This window comes from Nyctereutes procyonoides, unplaced genomic scaffold (genome assembly GCF_905146905.1).
Source record: "Nyctereutes procyonoides isolate TBG_1078 unplaced genomic scaffold, NYPRO_anot_genome, whole genome shotgun sequence".
NCBI classification, from domain to species: domain Eukaryota; kingdom Metazoa; phylum Chordata; class Mammalia; order Carnivora; family Canidae; genus Nyctereutes; species Nyctereutes procyonoides.
This window is the reverse complement of record NW_026575156.1, coordinates 2,905,943-2,911,942: the sequence shown is the minus strand read 5'-3', so window position 1 is coordinate 2,911,942 and position 6,000 is coordinate 2,905,943. Positions and strand designations below refer to the sequence as shown.

General features: G+C 34.6%; 1 pseudogene; it reads right to left on the bottom strand.

Moving 5' to 3' along the window:
• Positions 1 to 584: 584 nt before the first annotated feature.
• The window catches only part of LOC129502278 (40S ribosomal protein S4, X isoform-like), a 136,324-nt pseudogene continuing 130,908 nt past the window's right edge, over positions 585 to 6,000 (bottom strand).

Genomic DNA, 6,000 nt, shown 5'->3' with positions numbered 1-6,000 from the left:
GTAGAGACAGAAGTACCAAAGTACCAGACATCTGAGTTAGGTACCCACTTTGAATGTCCAGCACACTTAAGAATTTAGACTGATCTATCCTTAGATATTATCTGCAACTAAAAGAGATGATTACTCAATTGAGCAGAGGCAACCTGCAGAACTATGAGACATGTTAATGAAAAATTATTTATTTAAACTGCTAAGTTTGGGGATTCTTTGTTACCTGGGAATAGTTAATTGGAAAACAATGTCAAATGTGTTGTATTAGAGGGTTTTGGACTGAACTACCCAGAAAGATACAGTAGGAGCTATGAAGCAGTGCTTTTAAAGCCTAAATAGAGTGTGAAACTAAACTTATTTTGGAAACTCTAGTGCAATTGAGTAAATCTAGCCAGATGTAATCATGAGCTAAGTATGAGCATGAACACAAAGAAAAATACTTGTTCATAATCTAAGGAGAGGATACCCAGGATAGGTATAAGAAAATGAAAGTCATTTAAAAGAGTAAAAGATCAAAATAAAGAATTTTTTGAATTATTATTTTAAACTAAAATGAATGTTTCATTGTCTTTGATTGCTTTTACCTTTTTTACTTAAACCATTCTCGAGTGCTCTAAGTCTCCATCATCGTCACCACCACCACCACCACCACCATCATCATCATCATTCTTATACCCTGCAATATGCTTTTCCACTGGATCTAATCACAGTTTCTTTCTATTAAAATAGTGAGTGGAAATCACTATACTTTTCCTCGGGGCTGGTGTATAGTTTCTAATCTTTATCAAATGATTGGCATTAATTATAGATCATCATTCTTGGGAGGATATGTTCTTTTCAATGGTCTGATTTGGCACTGAAGTTTCTTTTTGTTCCTCCTCAAGTTGATTTACTGTAATTTAAAATCCAGAGGATTGTATTGAATTTTGAAATAGCTGGCAGGCACTCTAAGAAATATTTCCCTCCTAAATAAAGTTCTTTTCTTTAATGTCCTTCCTTCCTTCCTTCCTTCCTTCCTTCCTTCCTTCCTTCCTTCCTTCCTTCCTTCTTTCTTTCTTTCTTTCTTTCTTTCTTTCTTTCTTTCTTTTCTTTTCTTTCTTTCTTTCTTTCTTTCTTTCTTTCTTTCTTTCTTTCAGGAACCACATCCGTTATTGCTATTTAATTTTATACCTGAAGAAATTAGAGAAACTACCTAGAAGAAGAAGTGAACTTCCTCTGGGTTTGTTTTTCTTTCTTTCTTTTCTTTTTTTTTAAGGCATTCTTGAGTACATGAGATTGTTGATGTTCTTAAGCAACATGATATGTCACACATATGTCACACCTACATTTTCACCACACTCCTGAACTGTGAGTCACAGTTACAACTGCGAAGAAAAAAAGAGTACTTTAAATTTTAAGAACTGATTTTCTGTGTTTTCTGTTTTGTTGGCTGCCAGAGAGGAACTGCTAGTCTTTTTTATTTTTTTTAATGCCAATGGAAACCAGAATAGATTGAGACTCGTTTACACTGATTGTGCCAAAGGGGAATGATGTGAGAAGCTGATATAAATGAAGTTGAAATGTTCTTTCTAGTTTTATTACTTAGGAAAAGAGTTTTCCTAAGAAAATAAAAGAATAACATAACTAATCATTTTGAATTAACTTTTTTAAATGAATTAAAAATTGAATTGGCCATCGGTATATTCCCTGTGTCCTTCAGCAATGCACAGGGGTAAATACTTGATGAAAAAATTTTAAAACAGACATTCAAAGAACTATGTAGAACAATATGCTGGTATGCATTGGATAAAAAAGATGTGACCCGACTTTTTCTATTTAGTCATGCAGCCTACAGAAAACTCCCTAGTTTGGCCATTCTATTAAGTAGTGCAGTCATGTCCAAAAATGAATAAAATATAAGGGAGGCAATTTGTCTGAGGCAATTTAGCCACTGGAATTTATCCCCCTCCATTTTATAACACAATCCTGATAGATACTCAAATTTACTTTTATTTACATAATTGGGGATTAGACAAGTCCACATTTATATTCTCTTTCCATTTACAAATGCCCTATTGAGTCATCTATTATTGTCTCATATTCTTCTCTAAGGCAAGGACCCCATACATCATTATTATGTGATTTCAATACCACTGTCCATCCTCTAATCTGTAAAGACTTTCATCCATACATGGAAAAGATAAGAATCACACTATCTGTGCTGTAATAAAACCAGAGATGCCTGTTATACCTGCCATTCCTTCCTGTTAGTAAATTATCTTTGAAAAACTTCAGACAAATAAATGGGCACACAGGCTGATACTGATTACAGCAGTCCCCCTCCCAAAGTTTCAGTTACCCCCAGTTAACTACAGTTCACAGTCAGAAAGCAGATGATCCTTCTTCTGATATGTGGTCAGAAGGTCCATCGTAGCCTAGGGGTATGTCATAATGCTTATCCCATTCACCTCACTTCATCTCATTCTGTAGGCATTGTATCATCTCTCATCATTACAAGAGAAACATGAATACAGTACAATAAGATATTTCGAGAGTGAGAAACCACATTCTCCTAACTTTTATTACAATATATCCGTTATCTTAATTTTGAATGAGTTGGATGTCCCATTGGTAAAATATTCTCTCAGACTCATATATTCCCAACAAACCACAATAAATAACGTGATCGCAGTATTTTCTGGCTACTCAGAAGAGTGTCAGAGAACTGCAAAAAGCAGATACATAATAATAGAATTAAGATTCAGACTCAATCAAGACCAAATTCAATATAACCTCCATGCACAAAGAGGTAGACAAGAGAAAGAGAGTAATGAAAAGCAGTATGAATTTTTTTTTGAGAGAAAAGAGAATCATTCCTTTTTGACAGAAAAGAGTTACTTTTTTAAAATGTAGGTAGATACATGTAACGATACATGATTAATTATGAAGTGCTAAGTTTTAGTACATTCAAGAAAAATTGTTTTAAAGATTATTCATTTATTCATGAGAGACACAGAGAGAGAAGCAGAGACATAGGCAGAGGGAGAAGCAGCCACCTTCTCCCTCAGGGAGCCCGATGCAGAACCTGAGCCAATGGCAGATGCTCAACCACTGAGTCACCCAGGTGCCCCCAAATTTCTTTGGTATAACTGTACTAATAGTTTCTTTTTTTAAGATTTTATTTATTTATTCATGAGGGACAGAGAGAGAGAGAGACAGAGAGATGGAGAGACACAGGCAGAGGGAGAAGCAGGCTCCATGCAGGGAGCCTGATATGGGACTCGATCCTGGGTCTTCAGGATCAGGCCCTGGGCTGGAGGTGGCACTAAACCCCTGAGCCACCTGGGCTGCCTTGTACTAATAGTTTCTAAAAGTTCTTTTTTTTTTTTTGAAAAATAATAGAAATTGATATGGCTAAGTCATTTTTCTATCTAAACCTATGTGCATTACTTTATTCTTTTTCCAAATTAGCTTTGAAATTTTTTTATGGGCAACCCAGGTGGCTCAGCGGTTTTGCGCTGCCTTCAGCCCAGGGTGTGATCCTGGAGTCCCGGGATCAAGTCCCACGTCAGGCTTCCTGCATGGAGCCTGCTTCTCCCTCTGCCTGTGTCTCTGCCTCTCTCGCTCTTTCTCTCTCATGAATAAATAAATAAAATCTTTAAAAAAAATGAAAATTTTTATGAGAATAAATTCTACTGATTAACAAAAATCTCATCTTAAATGTTGGAGTTTCATTTGTCATTTGAAACTTGTGAGAAAGTACTAAACATAGAAGGACATTTTTAATAATTCAATACTAAATATTTAAACATAATTCTGGAGCATCTGAGCATTATAGTTCTTAATGTTTCTCTAAGATATAATAAAACCTTCCCAGTTAAAATTGTGATTATGCACAATAATGATCAATCATTCCAGAGATAACATTTAACAAACGTATATTTTACTGTCTATACTTAATCAATTAATAATAACATTCAAGAAATTATGCTCAGAGAGTATTTCATTTCAGATTTTGAATTTATTCATTTTTTTCATTTCTATATAGTACATCCTGCTAGCTGAATAAGTAATTTGTTATTGTTTCTCTCTTTTTTTTTTTGTTATTGTTTCTCTTGATGGCTTAAATGCTTTAGCCATTTATAATTATCTGCATATTTACATCAGGTATATTGCTACATTAAAGCTAATTTCTCAAGAGCCCTTAGTAGTATTATTTAGTTTGCCTTCCTATATTATATAGAATAGCACTATACAATGGAAACATACTACAAATGACATGTAATTTTAAATTTTCCTGTAACCACACTAAGAAAGTTAAAAGAACAAGGACAACTTATCCAGTAAGATATTTACATGAACCAATACCAAAAATATCATCATTTCAATATGTAATCACTAGAAAAATTATGAATGAGATATTATTCATTTATATTGTATATGAAATTTATTGTGCATTTACATTTTAATTTAAGCTCACATTTCAAGTGCTCAGTATTCACATATGATTAGTGGATAGCATATTGGACAGTGCAGTTCTCAAAAACAGAAAGTGGCTTTTTGTTTTGAAGGTTTATTTATTTGCGAGACAGAAGAGAGAGAATGCAAGCAGGGGGAGTGGCAGAGGGAGAGGGAGAGAATCTCAAGCAGACCTCTCTGAGCACAGAGCCCATGTGGCTGAGCCAAAATCAAGAGGTGGCTGCTCAACAAACTGAGCCATCCAAGTGCCCCAGAATGTCTTTAAATTTTTCAAAAAAAAAATGCATTTAAAAATGGCTTAAACTAAGTGCTCAAGTGTTCTCACTTTCTCTAAATGTTAACATTGTTTTTAACTTTTATAATGGAAAATTCCCAACTAATTGAAAAGATTCAGAAAGAAGGAAAGACAAAAAGATAGAGAAAGAAAGAAAGAATGAAAGAAAGAAGAAAGAGAAAGGAAGAAGAAAGAAAAAGAAAGAGAAAAGAAGAAAGAAAGAAGAAAAAAAGAAAGAAAGAAAGAAAGAAAGAAAGAAAGAAAGAAAGAAAGAAAAGGAAAGAAAGAAAAGAAAAAAAGAAAGAAAGAAAGAAAGAAAAGGAAAGAAAGAAAGAAAGAAGAAAGAAAGAAAGAAAGAAAGAAAGAAAGAAAGAAAGAAAGAGAAAGAAAGAAAGAAAGAAAGAAAGAAAGAAAGAAAGAAAGAAAGAAAGAAAGAAGAAAGAAAGAAAGAAAGAAAGAAAGAAAGAAAGAAAGAAAGAAAGAAAGAAAGAAAGAAAGAAAGAAAGAAAGAATAGGAGATTCAATAATGTAATAGATCCCTTGTGGGCATCACTCAGCTGCCAGAGTTATCACTTGTGGTATTTTTCCTCAACTCATGTGTCATCTATATCTCCACCCACTCCCACCTCTATTTTTATTATAAAGCAAATTAGATAAATTATAACATTTCATTCACACAGTTAACTATGTATCTTTAAAAAATAAGCCTTTTAAAAAATGTAACCACAGTATCTCTAATACACCTAAAATATGTACAAATACTTTATTTTTATTTTATTTATTTATGATAGTCACAGAGAGAGACAGAGAGAGAGAGAGAGAGAGAGAGAGAGAGAGAGAGGCAGAGACATAGGCAGAGGGAGAAGCAGGCTCCATGCACCGGGAGCCCGACGTGGGATTCGATCCCGGGTCTCCAGGATCCCGCCCTAGGCCAAAGGCAGGCGCCAAACCGCTGCACCACCCAGGGATCCCCAGTACAAATACTTTAATATTCAGTGTCACTTTTCGAATTCTAATCATTTCATGTGTCACAATTTTTTAACAATGCTTTAAAATATGTGTAAATTTCTTGGCAGCCCCCGTGGTGCAGCGGTTTAGTGCCGCCTGCGGCCCAGGGCTTGATCCTGGAGACCCTGGATCGAGTCCCACATCATGCTCCCTGCGTGGTGCCTGCTTCTCCCTCTGCCTATGTCTGTGCCTCTCTCTCTCTAGCTGTGTCTCTATGAATGAATAAATAAAATTTTTTTAAAAAATAAAATATGTGTAAATATCTATTA